This window comes from Tachypleus tridentatus, chromosome 1, assembly GCF_004210375.1.
Source record: "Tachypleus tridentatus isolate NWPU-2018 chromosome 1, ASM421037v1, whole genome shotgun sequence".
NCBI classification, from domain to species: Eukaryota; Metazoa; Arthropoda; class Merostomata; order Xiphosura; family Limulidae; genus Tachypleus; species Tachypleus tridentatus.
The window spans coordinates 73,391,405-73,411,199 of record NC_134825.1 but is presented as its reverse complement, the minus strand read 5'-3'; the positions used below and the strand labels follow the sequence as shown (position 1 = coordinate 73,411,199).

At 31.9% G+C, this 19,795-nt stretch overlaps 1 pseudogene across 1 annotated transcript in view; it reads left to right on the top strand.

Moving 5' to 3' along the window:
• Positions 1 to 17,880, top strand: part of LOC143252365 (solute carrier family 2, facilitated glucose transporter member 1-like) — a 47,521-nt pseudogene extending 29,641 nt beyond the window's left edge. The window contains exons 2-11 of the transcript XR_013028958.1: positions 4,613 to 4,711; positions 7,315 to 7,599; positions 8,539 to 8,709; positions 9,371 to 9,478; positions 10,927 to 11,015; positions 12,465 to 12,563; positions 13,010 to 13,222; positions 13,685 to 13,760; positions 14,779 to 14,906; positions 15,364 to 17,880. The product of XR_013028958.1 is annotated as a solute carrier family 2, facilitated glucose transporter member 1-like (transcript). The remainder of the gene's footprint in view (positions 1 to 4,612; positions 4,712 to 7,314; positions 7,600 to 8,538; positions 8,710 to 9,370; positions 9,479 to 10,926; positions 11,016 to 12,464; positions 12,564 to 13,009; positions 13,223 to 13,684; positions 13,761 to 14,778; positions 14,907 to 15,363) is intronic.
• The last annotated feature ends 1,915 nt before the right edge of the window (positions 17,881 to 19,795 follow it).

Genomic DNA, 19,795 nt, shown 5'->3' with positions numbered 1-19,795 from the left:
TTTTCAGCACTTGAGAGCTGGATTTTTAAGGCCTGCTCTTGATTGGGTCATGGTATTTTGGTAAAAATGTCACGTAAAGTAATTACAAACTTGGAATTACCCTTGGGATATAAACACCAGGAAATAAGAACTATTACTGGGTAAAAGAAGGTACTTAACAGGAAGGAAGTCATTAGGGATGGAAGAAATAGCAGACTTGGTCAAATATCAAATTCGTATATCCAGTTCCTGATATCTAATTGGTTTCGGATATTTTCCTATCAAATAATAGATGTGATTATACGTTTTGAACATGTTCCGCTGGCTTAAGATATCATTTCATTGTAGGGTAGTATTGAACTAGTTACTTGGCCATTGTTTGCAAAAAATAACAAGGAAGTGCAGGAGGATATAGAGCTCTACATGAGTAAATGATTATTGTAGGCTCTTTAAGGGCACGTTGGAACGTGAGACACTGCTTTACACCACCGATCCTCGCTGAAACTGCTGTCCAGATTGTGCTTGTCATTACTGTTGCTACCCGCTTGGCATGGCCTGGTGGTTAGAACACTCGACTCGCAATCTGCGGGAAGCAGGTTTAAATCTTATCACCAGATATGTTCGCCCTTTCAGTTTTGAGGGTGTTACAATGTTACTGTTAATCTCACCATTCTATTAGAGAAGCCTGATAGTTAAAGGTGGATGGTGTTCACTAGCTACCTTACTTCTAGATTAGGGACGGCTTGTGGAGGTAACCTTCATATAACTTTTCGCGAAACTGAACAAACAAAAGCTACAGAGACACTGACCACCTGTGGCATTTATAACAACACAACGAATGTGTGTGATGTTTACTTAAACCAAATAATAGCTCTGTGTATCATAACTACCATGGGCCCCATTATCTAACATCAGTGAAAATGCTACCGCGTTTAGAAGCTGGTAGAAAGTACCAGTTGGCTAGATGATGCAATATCTACTATTTGTAATACAGGTGCAAATAATATTATGACTGCATAATGTTCTGAGATAATCTGTTGGTGAAAATGTTATCTCATTATCCGATTCATCGTAAAATTAGTACCTAATCGGACACCTGCCTCACTCATAGTTCCAGTTAACACGAATGGATTCATTCTCGAAGTATACCAAATACTTTGATAATGTTAAATGACTTATTACTTATTCTCTTAAAGCTATTAAATTATGCTCCCAGAAATCCAATGCATCATTTAAACACTTTATTACTGAAGTTAAAGCATCAACTTCTACAGTGGCAATTTCAACAGACTGCGTGGGCGTGTCTTGTGACGCCCTCTATGAACGGTGTGTGTGGTTTTCTCACAGCAAAGCCATTATTGGGCTATCTGCTGTGTTCAACGTAGACTTACCGCTGTCCACGCGGTGGACCAATGTGGTATGGTGCATTTTTAAGCTTCGATATCAGAATTGCATCTGATAAATCATAAAAAATTAAGTTAAGCCTATATGTGTAACGTATCTACTTTATTTTGTTGTTTTTTAAATCTTGCTTATTCAAAGTACATACAGATTCTAATGTAAAAACAAACTTGAACGAGGAAGAAGAGAAAGGGAGACAAATTTAGATTAAATGAGATATGATGTTTTCAATTAGTAAGAAAGGACGTATTATTATTACAGTAGTTATCTATGTTAGTTAAACCATCGCTACAAAAACTACTAAATTTATTTTATATTTATCTAAGTTAGCTAAACCATCGCTACAGAAACTACTGGCCCGGCATGGTCAGGTGGTTAAGGCACTCGACTCGTAATCTGAGGGTCGTGGGTTCGAATTTCGCTAGCCATCTCTAATTTAACAGTGTAAGACTAGAAGGAAGGCAGTTAGTCATCATCACCCACCGCCAATTCTTGGGCTACTCTTTTCATCAAAAAATAGTCAGATTGACCGACCGTCGCATTATAACGCCCCCACGGCTGAAACGGCGAGCATGTTTGGTGCGACGGGGATTCGAACCCGCGACCCTCAGAGTAGGAGTCGAACGCGTTATCCCACCTGGCCATGCCGGGCAAGCTTTTAGAGAAACTTGGAAATTTGATATGTACTGGATTTTCTTTGCAGGCATGACCGAAAGTGATGGCAAACTAGCCTTTCCCTGCAACGGCTTCAGAGGAAATCGCGTATTTAGAAAATGAAATGTATTCAAAAATAAATTCTAATACTGACCCATAAAATATGTGTTCTCATGACAAGTATATTTGATATAAACAGTGCGAATTATTATAATACAAATAAACAACTTGCTTTATATAAAATTAAAAAATACACCAATTACAAATAATAATAATTCAAAGTAACGTTGTTTAAAATAAGAATTTTTTAAAATCATTTTTCTGTGATGAGACGAAAATGTATGACGAAACCACGTAGATGTACCGACGTGAGTACACCTAAGTGAGGGTGTGTCTGTTTTCAGCGGAGGTGTGTTTCATGTTGATTTGCTGGTAGCTATGACGTCATAGATATGTGTGTGTGGCACGTTATATCTGAACAGATTGTGCCCTTAGTCGGCATATTCATTGTAAATTTTACACGTATATGTGAGACTTTGTTTTTCACAACATATTAGAGGTTGATTAAGAGTTTCCGAGTGCCAAGAGAATAAGATAACAATGCCTTATATTGCAAGATCTGTAAGTAACAGCATTTAGGATGTTTTGTTCATATTGATTTTATTTCTTCCTTAGAGTTTGATACTGTGCTCTGAAAAATACGTTGCAACTAATATTTCTTACATGTATCATTTCACATTCAGAGGTAGATAGTTAAAAATTTCTAGACTTAGAGCAAGCTGTGTAATTCTAAAAGTCCGAGTTTGATTCTATATTTTCGGTAAAAAAATGCAAACTTGCTGCAAATTCTTACCCCTAATGTTGGAGCATGAATTTTTAGTGTTATAATACTGAAGTGTCCATGTTTGATAACGTTTCCAGTAATAACAAGGATATATAAGATAAACAGATCAATGTTATTGTTTAAGAAGCCTAATAGATGTTTTCTTCTGTACAGTTGTTTCATGTCCTGTGTTAATGAAAAAAACCTGTTAGTTTAGTTCAGTAAAAAATAAACGGAAAATTAAAACGGGTAAAAGCAATACTTGCATTAATGGAGTAAATATGCAGTCTTGAGTTTTAAACTCGTAATTTAAAACATTTATATTTATTAATATTTTTATTTCATAAGATACTAGTATTTCTAAAGCGTTCGTGGTACAATTCTAAGTACAAAATTATGTGTACAGACGTTATGTTTCTTTAAGTGCTTAATTACCTTTGTATTTATACATGTTCACTTAGTGTTTGTGCATTTCTTTGTTAAACTAGGTAACATTACCACTAGCATTTTTCCCTCAACTCGAAGTTGTATTTATAGGTCTGCAAGAAGTTAGGGAACCACCTAAAGAATATTTACCTATTAAGCAAATGTCGTTAGTTCAGTTTTTAAGTATTCGCCTGAATTGTTTCAAAATTTTTTCATTACCATAGAAATTGATATTATCTGAGTTAATACACATTTCGAGAACAAGTACATTCTGGAAAACATGGCGTTTCTGGTGCTACATGCTGTCCATGCTACATAAAGCTATACATTTATCGATTCGTTGTATTGGTCTTACTATTGGCTGAAGCAGACGCACCTCTGAAGAAAAAAACTGGTTTGTTGTACGTGTACATCAAGCCTCCAGGATTCTCTCTTTTTATTGGTTGAAGACTCATTTCTCAGTTGCTTTGGCCAGACGCCAAATAATATTTTTTAACCTATCCTTGAAGGAAATTGAGAGTGACTTTCGTTTTCTATGAGCAAACAACTTTAGATACTTAAAAAAACGTATACATTTTATCCTGAATTAAATTAGACCTTCGGTTGCACATCAAACCTCGCTCACGAAGCTTGTGAAGAAGGTAATCCAGAATAAGTACTGGATTAATATTTTCAGTTATGTATGTTACGTACACAACTTTCATTTCGTTTCTCTCTTATTGGAAGCTTGAAATTCTTCTATCACGTGACAGAAAGTTTACAATTTTAATTTGTGTGTGTATGTATATATATATGTATATTTGTACACGTACACATATAATAACTTGTAAAATAAAACTTTTTTTTATTACTGCAGTGAAAATTTAGACTAGGAAAATAATAAATATCAATCGTTATAGCTGACTAAAAACTTCCTATTATTTCAAGTAACACTGGTAACATAACATTTTTGTATATTTTAATATACTTAACGGAATACACGTATGTTACAAGCATTTAGTCCACTTATTTATCTAACAGTACATCTTCGCCATCTTTAACTTAACCTTTGATCCGGTTGAAACAAAACAAACAACAAAAAATATCGTACATAACTTCGTGACTGGTGGACCCAAGAAATGCTGACCAGTAAATGTGTTTTTCCTGTTCAGAATTTCAGAACGCGTAATATATCATATTACACTCGTGTTTTTTATTTATTTTTTACAATTTTGTGTTAAGCTGGGTAACGTCACCACTAGCATTTTTTCAAGTCGAAATTTCATTAATAGGTCTGTAATAGGTGTGTATTAACAAAATCTAAACAACCTTTAAAATTCATTTCTCCAGGGTATAACAGGCCACCTGGCGTTTGCTATTGTTGCAGCAGCATTAGGATCAGCATTTCAACATGGCTACAATACAGGTGTTGTGAACGCTCCTCAGGAAGTAAGTAACTATCTCAATGATCTAAAAATAATATCTACAACACTTGTTCGTAATAAGAATTAACCGTATGGTTCATCGTATGTCTTCCTATCGACAAGTGATAAAAATAATTAATACTATTTACATAAAACATAGATTATCTCTTCTATCAAATTACACGTGTGAATTTTAATTATCGCTTCCTTTTATTCCTTTTTTAATTTTACAACGTGAGTATTCAATATATTTTCAGAACAAGAGTATTTAGATAAGAAAATGAATAACTGCATAACTTATTCTCTTTGCGAGAACGTTTATCCTATTAATACCAATGTGGTAAAATGATTAAGATTTTGTATACAACTAGTTAAAGTAATCAAACTTTAATTGTGAACTTTTCTATATAGAATAGAAAAACCACATTAGCGTGTTAATTCACTGCTGAAAACATCCTATAAACACGAAGACAAGCTCATCACTGATGTAACGTGCTGGATGTGGCAAAACCTTTGATCCCCACCCCCCACGACGCTATAAGTTTCAATACTTCATGATGACAAGAAACCCACTTGAAGTAAAAAATGTATTCGTAGGACGGCTGATATAGGTATTAAAACTTTAATTAAAATAACCTAAATATGACCTAAGATGGTTGAAACGTTGCTCTGTTCTTTATTTTAAAATTTTAATATCCATACCAGCCATCTTATCAATACAGTTTCAATACTTGTGGGCAGAGCATCGACGTCCCACTGTGTAGCTTTGTAATTAAAACAACCAAACTATTTCAAAACCTCAAAGCCTTAATTACTGCTGTAATCTGATGGAGTGACAATATTCCTTTTTTATTAATTTTCAAAATTTTCGAGGAGGCAGCGAAGTTTCAATCACTGCTATAAATTGCTACACAAAGAAGAAAATCTAAATATTGTTTGTTCATTCAAAGTGGGTGGTTATTCCATGTGTTTTTTCAAAGAGATCCCCACCACTATACCTAAAACATAATCACACACACATAACCCTATTAAAATATATGCATAAGAAATAAACAGCATTGCACTCATCAAAAACAACAGAGTCTGTGTAATAGAGGTATTGGTGGAGGGGGTAGATCCCTGTTTGCTTCCCTTGTACACGCCCATATTTAGAAGAAAAGGTATTGCGGTACTTTTAACATGCAACATGTCGTGATAGATTATCAGTACCTATTTGTGTTAACATAAAAAAGAAATGCATTTTAGGTAATACATTTTATATATATTTATATTATTTTCTATGTATGAGGATATTAATTTATAAAAAAGTAACAATGTTGTTTCAAAAAACAAATGAAATAATATGTTAGTGATTAATCGAGGTTGTTGTTAAGTCAGTCAGTGTTTAGTGATATAAGTCGTGTAATAAAAAAACAAATATTTTATTGGATATCTCCCAGAAACACGTTTCATTAAAATTGTGTCACGGTGAGCAGGTCAGTTACATGTAACCAAGGGCATAGCTTAACTACAAAGCTAACAATAATTACCTTTAACTTAATCAGCTTTCATAGAAAACAGTAATAAAAGGCTGTAGCATGTGTCGATTTAAAAGAAGTTAGCATGATGAACTGAACTAATTAAATACTGTTTACATTACGTTAAGAAATAATGCAGAATAAAGGAAAATTAAACGGATTATGAAATAAAGATCCGATAACCTGGGAACGCCAGTAAGCTTTGAAAAAAGGTGAACTATTTGTTGTTTCTTTTAATTTCGAGCAAAGCTACGCGAAGGCTATCTGCGCTAGCCGTCCCTAATATAGCAGTGTAAGACAAGAGGGAAGGCAGCTAGTCATCACCACTCACCGCCTACTCTTGGGTTACTCTTTTACCAAAGAATAGTGGGATTGGCCATTATAATGCCCCCACGACTGAAAGGGCGAGCATGTTTGGTGTGACGGGGATTCAAACCCGCAACCCTCAGATTACTAGTCGAACGCCTAAACCCACCTGGCCATGCCGGGCCTAAAGGTGAACTAACACGATTCGTATAAAGCTTACAACGGGCGTGCCAACTTATTACAATACACGATCTACTTATAAAGATATAACATACTATTGCGCAAAATTACTAGAGAGCTATTTGCGCCAGCCGTCCGTAATTTAGCAGTGTAAGACTAGAGGGAATGCAACTGATCATCACCACCCATCGCCAACTCTTGGGCTACTCTTTTACCAACGAATAGTGGGATTGATCGTAATATTACAACGCTCACACGGCTGAAAGGGTGAGCATGTTTGGTGCGACGGGGATCTGCCACAGATTACACATTAAAAATATGTTGCTCAAAATAGTTATAAAGCACTTGTTAAAACTCAGAAACTTTTTGATAGATAAAACTTATGATTTTCAATTATTTAAAAATAATTGATGAAGAAAATGTTAATTAAATTCTGATTTGTTTTGCCGCCGATTCAAGAGGCATTATTTCATTTACATCAGGTAGTGGTATCCAAGAATCCTACAAATAATCGTGGTTATTTAATAAAAACATTAGTAGATGTACTGCAAAAACTTCAACAGAGTGTCTTTTATTTAAGTTTATTTGTTATTGGTTAACTAGAATAAAATTTTTGTATTTTCAGCTTGTAATGGACTTTATTAACATCACATATTTTGAACGTTTTGATGAAGTGGCTGGAAAGCAAACGGTCACCATGATTTTCTCCATCATGGTTTCCATCTTCTGCATAGGTGGAATGGTGGGGCTTTAGGAACCGCATATGTTTCTGAAAAGTTTGGACGGAAAGGAGGGTTACTGTTGAACAACATTTTCGTCTTCATTGCCGGAGCCCTAATGGGATTCTCTAAAATGGCTCGATCATATGAAATGCTTATAATGGGCCGGTTTTTCATCGGTCTGAATTCAGGTTCGTAAAAAAATAAAATAAAAATATTAGTCTCGTGTTTCTGTATTTTCCTTTATAATTTTCGACAAAGACATTTTGTAGAGTGAAAAAAGATCGTTATGTAACTGATTGTCAAGTCAAAGACGTTACTTTCATTCAAACCCCGTAAATAAGCATCACCGTGACAGACAGTTGCCTAGTAATTGGCAAATAAAAGTGTACAAATGCAAGCTAACACACCCGTTCGGTTGAACGCACGAAGAAGGCATAGAATAGAGGCCTGCTGGTGATGATATATGGGGCCAGTTCCAAATAACGACCCCTTTGTAATCCTCCAGGGTGCTTTCGAACTTTGAACAAATCTACAGAATAGTGTAGGGAACAAATAAGTATCCCAGGAATGATAGGTCCAAACACTGGACCACCACTGTCACTCCTCATGTCATAGTAGAGTTCAGAATAGCACTAGATACCAATGTCCCATGTATAGTAAGGGTGCATGCTAAGTTTAAGGTTGGTCAAAAACTGTAGATGTTAAAGGCGGACAAATAGACCCAACTTTTTAAAAATATGTACGTGTGTGTATCACTTGTCTGAGTACCATGCAACAGAGATCACAATCAAGGATAGAACTCAGGAGCCCAGCGAAGACTAGATGATACTGTTTTTTAAGGGTCTTTATAAACGTTTGCGGGCTACCCAAAAATCGTAGTTAGGATGGGCCATGTTTTCATCGGTTATAATTAAAATTTATAAAAAAAATGTTAGGTTTATAATGACTATGTATTATTTGGTTTGTTTAATATGTATCACTCTGAACTTTTAATATCATTAAATAATTAAAAAATTAATGGCATTTACAAAATAATTAGATGTTTCAAAAATATGCGATCACTGTAATACCTATGTACTTGTTATTAGAATCCAAGAATGCTAAACACACGCTCTTCTTTTATTTAGGGTTAAATGCAGGCTTAGCTCCCATGTATTTGACCGAGGTTTCACCCATTCACCTGCGAGGGGCTGTAGGAACCATTTACCAATTAGTAATTACAATTACTATCTTAATCTCCCAGATTCTGGGCCTGCCACAAGTCTTAGGAACGGAAGAACACTGGCCGTATGTTTTTGGTAAGTTAGAAATTAAATTCACATTTAGAGAGAGTAGGAAAAAAATGTTAGAAAATGTCTTCTTTGATTTGTTATAATCAGAAACTTGTACATGTGTTTGAAATAAAGACGAGTTTATTTCATAATCTACTGAGAGCTTTTAAGTATCATAGAATGCAAGTATCCGCAATTTTAGAACCCCTTGGTTTGGTTCAACTAGCGCCATCTAATAATACCAATTTTTATAAATTGAAATGAAAATTCTAAAACAAGTGATGGAAAAGCATTCTTTACAAGTGAATCTCAGTTGTTAAACTTTTATAAACAAATCAGTAATAAACTAGTAAACAATTATGTAGTCTTAAATGACTTACTTATTGTTTGTAAAATAATACTGCAGACGTTTCTCGACACAACTTTTTTAATTAAATAGGGTGCAGTTAACAAGGCCAGATCGAAACAGACTCTCAACATGTGATACATTTATAGTTATAGCTTGAGTTCCTCTAACTAGTGTGAGACTCTGGGCTTCAGCCCGGTAAGCCCATACCTTAATCTGGGTTTGTCAGTTAGTATTACATAAACGCTGATTATTTAGCTGTGTAATTCACTTTCCTTTTTGTTTTCTTAGCTGTGTAGTTCTTTATAAAAAGTATATTTAAAGTTAACGATATTTTTTCAGGCGTAACAATCATCCCAGCAATTTTTATGTTGGCTGTAATGCCATTGTGTCCAGAATCTCCAAGGTACATCTTAATCTTTCAAGGTAAAGAGGTAGCTGCTCAGAAAGGTGAGTTATTGGTCATGTTCATTATATCAGTAGTTCTGAATCATAACCATAGACAATACATTTATAACAGCACAATTAGTTCATAATGAACAGTAGCTTTATTTAGTTTAGAAGTAGATGAGAGCGTTATTAATTATTATATTTAATATTTAATGTTCAGCAGGATCATGTTTTTTTATGGTTTCTAAGATTATCGCATTAATATTTTTTATGTGAACATAATAGTTTGTTGAAAATTACAGCGTAAAGTAACATTTATACAAGCGTACACTGTAGTACCATTGAAAACACATTTTGATATATTCGCCCCAAACATTAACAATTATTTGTTTTGTTTAATCTGAGAGGGGCCTGGCATGGCCATGCGTGTTAAGGCGTGCGACTCGTAATTTGAGGGTCGCGGGTTCGCATCCCCGTCGCGCCAAACATGCTCGCCCTTTCAGCCGTGGGGGCGTTATAATGTGACGGTCAATCCCACTATTCGTTGGTAAAAGAGTAGCTCAAGAGTTGGCGGTGGGTGGTGATGACTAGCTGCCTTCCCTCTAGTCTTACACTGCTAAATTAGGAACGGCTAGCACAGATAGCCCTCAAGTAGCTTTGTGCAATATTCAAAACAAACAAACAATACTCTGAGAGATAAAACTTATAAAATCTTCCTCTCAGATAATAAAACATCTTCAGACACAGTCTTCATATAATGCAAAATCTTTTCTTCACATTTTCAATGTCACATTGTATACATCATGTATTCTACATTGATATTACATTACTGACCAATTCTCAAATAAAACTTTGCTAGAGATTTGGGCCTGGCATGGCCTAGCGCGTTAAGGCGTGTGCTTCGTAATCTGAGGGTCGCGGGTTCGCGCCCGAGTCGCGCCAAATATGCTCTCCCTCCCAGCCGTGGGGGCGTTATAATGTGACGGTCAATCCCACTATTCGTTGGTAAAACAGTAGCCCAAGAGTTGGCGGTGGGTGGTGATGACTAGCTGCCTTCCCTCTAGTCTTACACTGCTAAATTAGGGACGGCTAGCACAGATAGCCCTCTAGTTGCTTTGTGCGAAATATCAAAACAAACAAAGCTAGAGATTTTTCTAGTCTGTATTTATTTCATCTTATCAATATATTTTATGGATGACTGTATATTATGTTTTCTTTAATATTATAAAAAGTGTAAACTTTCAGTGGCTTTAGAATATATTGTAAACAGATATTATTTAAGTTCTTTCTTACGAAAACTACCACAGGTACAGAAATAAATATAATTATCCATTAGTCATTCTAAAGTGTTTTGCTTGGTAAAATATTTTTAATTAAATATAAGATAAAGTAATAAGTGAACTTTTCCACAATATAATATGCATAAATTTGTTCACCTGTAAGTGTTTACCTACTTTGGTGGTGCTTTGCAAATCATCATAAAAACAGTTTAATGTCTTACCTTTTAGCTTTGACTTGGTTCAGAGGTACAATTGAAGTCCATGATGAAATGGATGAAATGCGGTCAGAGTATGAAGCTATGAAAATGGTACCAAAGGTATGACTGGACAACCAGTTTTACTTATTTATTAAAATTTTGATTTGTATTTATTTAATTTTTCCTTATCTGAAACATAATATTTATGAATATAATTTACCATTTGAACATATTTAGAAAATCCTGCTGATTCAACTGTTTTAGGTAACTTTTAGTGAAAAGAGATTGGAAAAACTGATATACAACAGTCAGTCAGATTTATCATGTAATTTATACGTTTTATCACTACAGTTGTGTTAATAAGAAAACAACCTTTAAAAAAGATATATATTAGTAATTACTTAAAAAACTTGGTGAATAATGATGGTAACATTTAACAGAATTCATTATAACCTGCACTGAGGCTTCAACATTTTCAGCAAATAATATAAATAATGACATTTTGTTTTAACTATTGGAGGAAAAATGATTAATTGTTGAGACTAATTTCAAATGACCTAAACTCACAAAATGTAAATTTATTATTAATGAAAGGTTATATTAAAAATGAAAAATTGTTTCCCTTGATATAATTGTAAAAAACACCCATAAAAACTACAATGCACGGAATGTGAAATCACAAATTTGTATGTACTTCAGAATGGACCAATAAACCTTCGTGCCAAATTTGATGAAGATTCATCTACAGGGGGCAAAGTAGTGGTGAAAAACACCCACAAAACTCAAACTTTTATTCAGCATCTCTCTGTGTACCCTTTGAACCTCCATACCAAATTTAGTGAGGATACATCTACAGAAGACAAAGTAGTGGTAAAAAAGAAAAAATGGCTATAAAGCCACAAAACTCAAAATCTGCATGTATCTGCCCATGGACTCAATGAACCTTCATACCAAATTTGGTGAAGATCCATCTACAGAGAATGAAGTTGTGAAATAAAATTTAAAAAATGTCCATAAAAAAACTGCAAAACTAAATATTTTTATGTACTCCTTCCTGGCTGGACTTAATAAACCTCCATACCATCTGCACCCTGTGAAGTAGTTACATGGACATACAATAGACAGTACTATTATATTTAGTGAAATATGTTCTAATATTTAGCTACTTGCATTATACATGTATGATTGAATATTATAAAGTATTCTGTTGTAATGTATTTAGATTCATTTAATATAAATGTCTTCATGACATTTTTAGAAATTGGAAACTGATCTCTGCTCAAACAAATGCTAAGATTTTACCACTTAACTGCATATCTTTTTAAAATATATGCAACCAACATCACCTCTGCTGTTAATATGTCAAAACATGACAAAATTTAATCTTCTTATATTTCAACACTTTGTGGCACTTCCAAAAATTAAAAAGCAACTTATCTGTATGTTTCAAAAGTGTTTCTTAAGTTCAGTCTTCAGGAACATGTCTTTTCCTTAAAAGTCAATCCCAAAAGATATCATTTATTTTGCATTGGAATCATATCAAACTTACAATTTAGGAATATTTCTCAGGTAACTCTTCAGGAAATGTGGACCAACCACATCTTGCGCACTCCACTCATCATCTCAATGGTGGTAATGTTATCACAGCAGCTTTCTGGAATCAATGCTGTAAGTGTGAAGTACATTTCATTTTAAATAGACTGAAAAGTATAACCTTTCAATCAATAGACATGGTAAAAAATATATATATATTAAGTAAAAAAAAATGCTTACTGATCTTGTTCTTTACTGTTTCACAGCCCATAAAAGAAACTGTAAAGCATTTGATGGTTTCAGAAGAATGTTGTATTTATATTGGTCTTCAAACAAAAAAATTATACTTAAGTTATTATATTAGTTTTATAATCTCTATGTGAGTACTTGCATTTAGAAGGAAAATGTTTATCAAAGGATGTGTTTTTGTATGAATTTTACCTTTATTATTTTTTATTTGAGTCATAATATTTGTTAGTGATTCACTATAATTTCAATGAAAATGCTATAGTAGCTTATGAAACTCAATCACTGGAGATTTGGAGAAACTGATAAACATGAATTATCACATTAAATTTTAGGCCATATTTTTCTCAACCGAAATCTTCGAAACTGCTGGACTGAACAAAGAAACTGCTCTGTATGCCACACTGGGTATGGGCAGTATCAATGTCCTGATGACAGTTGTTTCTTTAGTCTTGGTAGAAAGAGCAGGACGACGTACACTACATCTTGTAGGTCTTGGGGGTATGGGGATTATTACTCTCTTACTTACTCTGTGCATGTGTTTAAAGGTGGGTACTAAAACAGCTACTTTTATTTCATAAAGTATTAACACTTAGTTTGATAAATTAAAAACTTTATATATTGTTAAAAAAACAAATATTGTAACATGTAAATAGCAGTTTACATTAAATTGTTTGGTTATGGATATTATAGATTAGTTATACATTTAGTTTTATAATGTTTGTATATCATAATTATAACACAACAACATTATTAAAGAAATAAAATGTATTTTGTGAATAAAGATGTGAATTATGTATGTGTTGATTAATTTTGTTATATATTACAAATTTTGAACTAAAAGTATTTTTTTCTGATTTTCTTTGGTTTTTTTTTTGCATGTGATCAGATAACTTTATGAAATGTAAATCAAGTTAACATATAAATTTTGTTGTCAGATTGCTTGTAAGTAATCTTTGATTAAAATTATTAACAATGTATTGTAACTAGTGCAACTCTATGTATTTCAGACAGTAGTACCATGGCTATCATACCTTAGTATTGGATGTGTGATAGGATTCGTTGTGATGTTTGCTACTGGACCAGGTTAGAATTTCTTTTGGTGTATTGAACTATCCATATAATAAATCACAAGTTAATTGCTTAGTGTTATCCTTTTAATATACTTGTTGTAAGGAAGTACAATTAATTAATAGATTTAATTACAATAAACATAAATTTCTGACAAAAGACACAATAAAATGTATAATGAAATAAAATAAAAAACAAATCACAACTTGAGTAAGACTTGTTGTGTTTTAACAGTTACCATAGTAACATAGAAAATTAAGTTAAATATAATTTGTGGCTACAAGTGAAAATGTGTTTAATTAGAAGTGTAAGCTACTTTGCCAAAATCATATTATAATAATGTTTTTATCCTTTAATATTTCTAACGTATAAAAAGCTACTAATGGTAAACATTTTGCAAACAATGTTTCTTTTCCATAAAATTACACTTGAGGTTGAGTGCTTTGGCTCTTTGAGAAATCGAATCATGAAACCAAATTTCAAACTTATGTTAAAATTGTTATGTCATATAAACTAGTATAAGCCAAAGATATAGTACCTTAGTATCAAATTGATTATAAAGTACAAAGAATGGCTCAAGTTCTATTTTTTGGATATGTTGTCCATTATTCATCAAGATTAAATATGTACATTTAAATATTTAGGATCCCAAGTGTTTTATTATTATTATTTTACAATCATTGTATGTAAAATACAAATGTTTCTTTTTCACATACTGTCTTTCTTTGATGTCATTATGCTAATGGTCAGTTTATATATGTAAAAACGGCTGGTTTTACATATACATTTCTCTACAAGTGGGTTTTCTCATCATCACTAATGGTTAGTTTAGTTCATATATTACATAAATATTTGTTCCCTTTGATTCTGAACAATCTGATTATTTTCTGTTTATAATATTTGTAATATAATACTTTGTGATTATCCCCTTAGTTTAGGTTAATGTTTTATTCAATCCCCACGTTAAGTACTTCTGTTAGTAATACATATCTGTCATCAACTTAACAAACGATCTTTCACTGCTTTACAACAGGTTCAATCCCTTGGTTTTTGGTTAGTGAACTCTTTGGTCAAGGAGCACGTGGTATGGCCACCAGCATAGCAGTAGCAGTCAACTGGAGTGCTAACTTTGTTGTGGGATTAGGTTTTCTGCCTTTAGCTGTAAGCAGTCATTCTATACTTATAAAGATAACAACTGAAGCTATTAATTAGTCATTAGATGTATAGTTTTCTTAGCACTTTATTCTTCACATAAGCAAAATAACTGCTTGTATGCTAGCTATGTTTTACAAAAATAACACTTGTGCATTTAATAATCAATAGTGATAGATTACACTTTGCATGTCTGTTTTTAATGTTTTGACATATGTATAATATGTGTCACATTCAAGTCCAAAAGTGACATCTCAATGGTTTGTAATGCTTCTAAGCAGCTTTTATTTGCATACAATTTATTTAGTAAATATCAAGACATTTGTAATGCAGAAGAACACTTTTACAGAGGTTTTCTAAACTACAGAAACGTTCTGAATTTTTTAAATTAATTTTAAAGGTTTTCTGTTTTTCATAGTGATTATTTGAGGTTCTAACCTTTATTTTTTTTCTTTTTATCTTGTAGAATGTTCTGAAAGATTACACGTTCCTGGTCTTTACAGTTCTATTAGCTTTCTTCTGGATTTTTACTTATAAAAAAGTTCCTGAAACCAAAAACAAAACAGTTGAAGAGATTACTTCCATTTTTAGACAGAGAATGTATCAATGATACAATTTCAGATTTAAATGTTGAATGCAGTGCATGACAAATATGTATGAAAGAATTTTGGTACACAACACTTTAGCTAACTCACTTAGATCTTACAGCACATCAAAAATAAGTGACATTTAAATCTTGTCATTATATACAGAAGCTACATATCCTTGCATCTGTGTCTGAACTGGGCAATAAATTGGCAAGCAAACAGTATCCTGTATATTTGAATCTTGATGTAACTTCCTTCTCTCTCTTTCGTTTTTTGTTGTAATCTAATTTGTCTCTCTAAACCAGTAGTTGAGCCTTACATTACATTACAAATGAGTTCTCTAGCAGTTGAGCTAAAGTTAATCCATTAGAAATTGCTAATAATGCAAATCTTTTTAAGCAAGTTGAATTATTACAACAAATCATTACCAAAATTAAAAACAAATGAAAACATCCAACCTTTTTTATTATTAAGCAAATTTAGGAAAATTTTAACAATGAAGATACAATGCTTAAAAAAAAATTTCCAGTATGTAACAAGTTGACTGAATGTGTCTTCAATTATCTTATCACTTTTAAAGATTTAATAATTTATCTTAGTGAAAAGCACTTGGCTGTTTTTACATCACAATGACGTCTTTTAGATGTTAAGTGACTTACAATAGTAACATTAAAAATACAATTATTTACTTTAATGAAATTTTTTGTTCTTTTCAAAAGTTAAGTATTTTGATGTATTTGTGTATTATTTCAGTGCATGTGACAGAGCACTTACTATAAACATGTCTTAGTCATTCCATACTAGACTGGCACTTAGCTTTATTTTTAACTATACTAACCTATTCACAAGACATGGGTGCTATATTATTTTCATGATGCATCTTGAAGAAAATTATAATGAATAATGACACCCTCTACCATTAGTTGGTGTAAATAATCATAAATGTTTATTAATCATGTCATGATGTCAGAAAACACAGATATTCTATAAACACAAGAACAATATATATAAACAACAAATTGCCAATTCCTGTAAATAATAAATGTTTATTAATCATGTCATGATGCCAGAAAATACACGGATATTCTATAAACACAAGAACAATATATATATAAACAACAAATTGCCTATTCCTGACTAATATAGTCGTCCAAAGATCAAAGTTTCTCTTCCAACAGTGTGTGTGTCAAAATGGCCTCTTTTTAACATATAATTGCTCTAATGAAGTCATGTATATTTAAAATTATTTGATCGTTCTGTAGTTTAAACTATTATACATAGTTTGACAGGTACCCATCAAATCATTTGTATCATCACCAGACTGCTTTGATAAATATTAACCACACTTTGATATGAGATGTGCAAGTATCACAACAGTCATGCATTATGTAGCACCTAGACCTTCGTGTTCAACTTTCTCAAGAAATTTATGAAACAATAATTAATATAATATATTTTGGCTGAAGAATATATTGACATATTTTATTGTTCTGTGCTCTGAAACATTAATCTGTGTATTTTAGTATTAATTATATTTACAAAGTTATTAAATTAGTATGTGGTATGGGTGATGAAACAATTCATGCCAAATTTCATATACAACAATTTTAAATGTGATTTGTGAGATTATATATTTAGTAGTATCGTGAAATTGATGTTACATCACATTATATTAGTGACGCAGAAAAGAATCATGCAACCTAAGTCTTTAGCAGTGTCACTGTGATGCTTTACTATTACTAAATGTAATGTTCCAAATGTTCACCAGTTAAGGCATTCTGCATGCAAATATATATACATAAGTTTTAAAAAGGTGATTATAATAATTAGTGTTTGCCCTGTTAGACATAGATGTAAAAATATTGAATAATATTAGCATAGTGAACAAATTCTTGCATTTTTGAGAAAATAAAACCATTAAGTTGTAGCACTGTGGTTTATGGTATAAGATTTCATAACAATGAAGCTGAGGAAAGATGTTTGTTTTTATACTGAAGATGCATTTAAGATTAATGAGAACTAGCAGCACTTTGTAAAAATCATAAGTACACAAATACATTATGTACTATTTACATATACTTGCATAAAAGCTACACACAACTTTTCCAGTTCTGTATAAAAATACATTTATTTTTAACTTCTTATATGCAGTGCAAGTAATGAAGTGTTTAGCTGTGAAATAGGCAGCAAATTAGATGGAATTTGATTTTTTTTTTTAAATTTAGTTTTTGTTTTCTTGTGTTGGTTTTAACAAATTGATTCTGTTGAGTGAGTGATTTTGAAGTGGGGAAACTATTGTTATGCATTTAGTTTCTCTGTTCTTACCTTCCTTAGTGATCGAGTTAGGAAAATACTATATCAAAGTTTACAAAAATAAATGAAAGGATGTTTTTTTTAATCACAGTGTGTTTTATTTAAGTTCCAACACACATACATATATGTATATATAAAACAAACTTGCACAAATGGTTTTTCAAACTTAATTTTTGATAGAAGTCTGTATAATCAGCTAATTCAACATAAAGAAAAGCTATGGTAAATAAACTGTTGCTGCTGGTTTGTATACTCACTAGAATTAACATGCTTAGTTTTTGTGTGATACATATTATGTATGCATATATGACTAATTTTATAAGCATGCAAATTATGGTGGTCTTATCACTTTCAAGGACCTAAGTTAGCTCATGTTTGTGGATACTCACAAACACACAAGAAAACTATTATTTTTAATTTTCTTTCAGTTTAAATTAAATAAAATTTAGATTCTTTCCATATGTTACTTACAATTTCATTAGAGAATGAAGCAAAGACAAAAATTATACAAGTTTAAAAAACATTATTACCCCTTAACATTAGGAACATAACATTACAAAATATAATTATCTAAAAACAATTTTGTTAAAAAATAATAAAACATTGCATGGAAATAAAAATATTTTATTTTGTTTGAATAAAAGAGTCAAAATAGGTAAAAACAAAATGTCACAACCAGACTTTTTTAATATTTTACTCCATTTATCAGAATTATGTAAGTTACTTTAGTAAAAATTATTTTCATTTTATTAATAACAAAAAAGAAAATGCAGAGGCTCTTGGTATCAAAATCAGTACTTCTGAATTTGTAAAGTATTACAAAAATTTGTAATACAGTTTTTACATATTTACTAAAATTTAAACAGTTCATTATTATTTAATTAAATTACTCAAATGTTTAATATTCTTTAAGTAAACTTTTAAAATTCAGAATATCTAACAAACTTGCTAATTGTGCTTAGAATGTTTTATTTTACAGAAATTAAAGCCAGGAACAAAAAATATTAAAATCAAAACATTTACATAAGGCTACTACTCTTAGACTTGCTTTTCTTTTCATAATTATAATTAGTAAATAAAACTAATTATTTACATTCAATTAAAAAACAACAACAATGGCAATACAGGCATTGTGTGCCCTAACACTGCATGATAAAGTTTACTGCATGAAGCAGGGTTTATGATTTTTAAAACTAGAAACACAGTTGCTTGCATCAGTTCAGAATTTAATCGGTTCTCACAATATGCTTACAAAAAACTACCATAACAACCATTAATTCTAAGAAAATTCAAAACCAAACTTGTTTAATAAATTAACTATACAACATCTAAAAACAACTCATCCCAAAGGCTAATCACCCTGTTAGAAAAATGAAACTGTCTTAATTCAAATTATGATAACCCACATGCAATATCTTGCATTTATTATAATTAAAACCCATCTGTCATTTATTTCCCTTTCTCACTAAATGATCTAAATCCTTTTGTAAAGCAGTAGCATCCTCTTCAGAGCCAATAACAATCAAAACCTTGATATCATCAGCAAATATAAGTAATTTACTGGCTATTATTCATCTGTGTAATTTATGTAAATAAAAGAGCAATGGTCTAAGACTGAGCCCTGAGATGTACCACTTGCAACATCAATCCAGTTTAACTGAACTCCATTTATGACACCCTCTGCTTTCTTCCATCAAGCTACCCTTCTATCCTATATGGTAGCTTAACCCCCACACTTACAAAGAAAAAATTTTACAAGCCTTTTATGTGGCACCTTGTAAAATTAGAATCCATATACATCAAATCTGCATAAGCAGTAACTATTTCAAAGAATATCAACAGATTTGTAAGGCAAGATTTTCCCATATTGAAACCATGTTGACCTTTCAATAAAGTTCTAAACTTTGTTACATGACTTTGCAAAGCATTTTTTAACATACTTTCTAAAACCTTTTTGACAACTGATGTAAGAGTAATGGGTCTATAATTACTGGAACA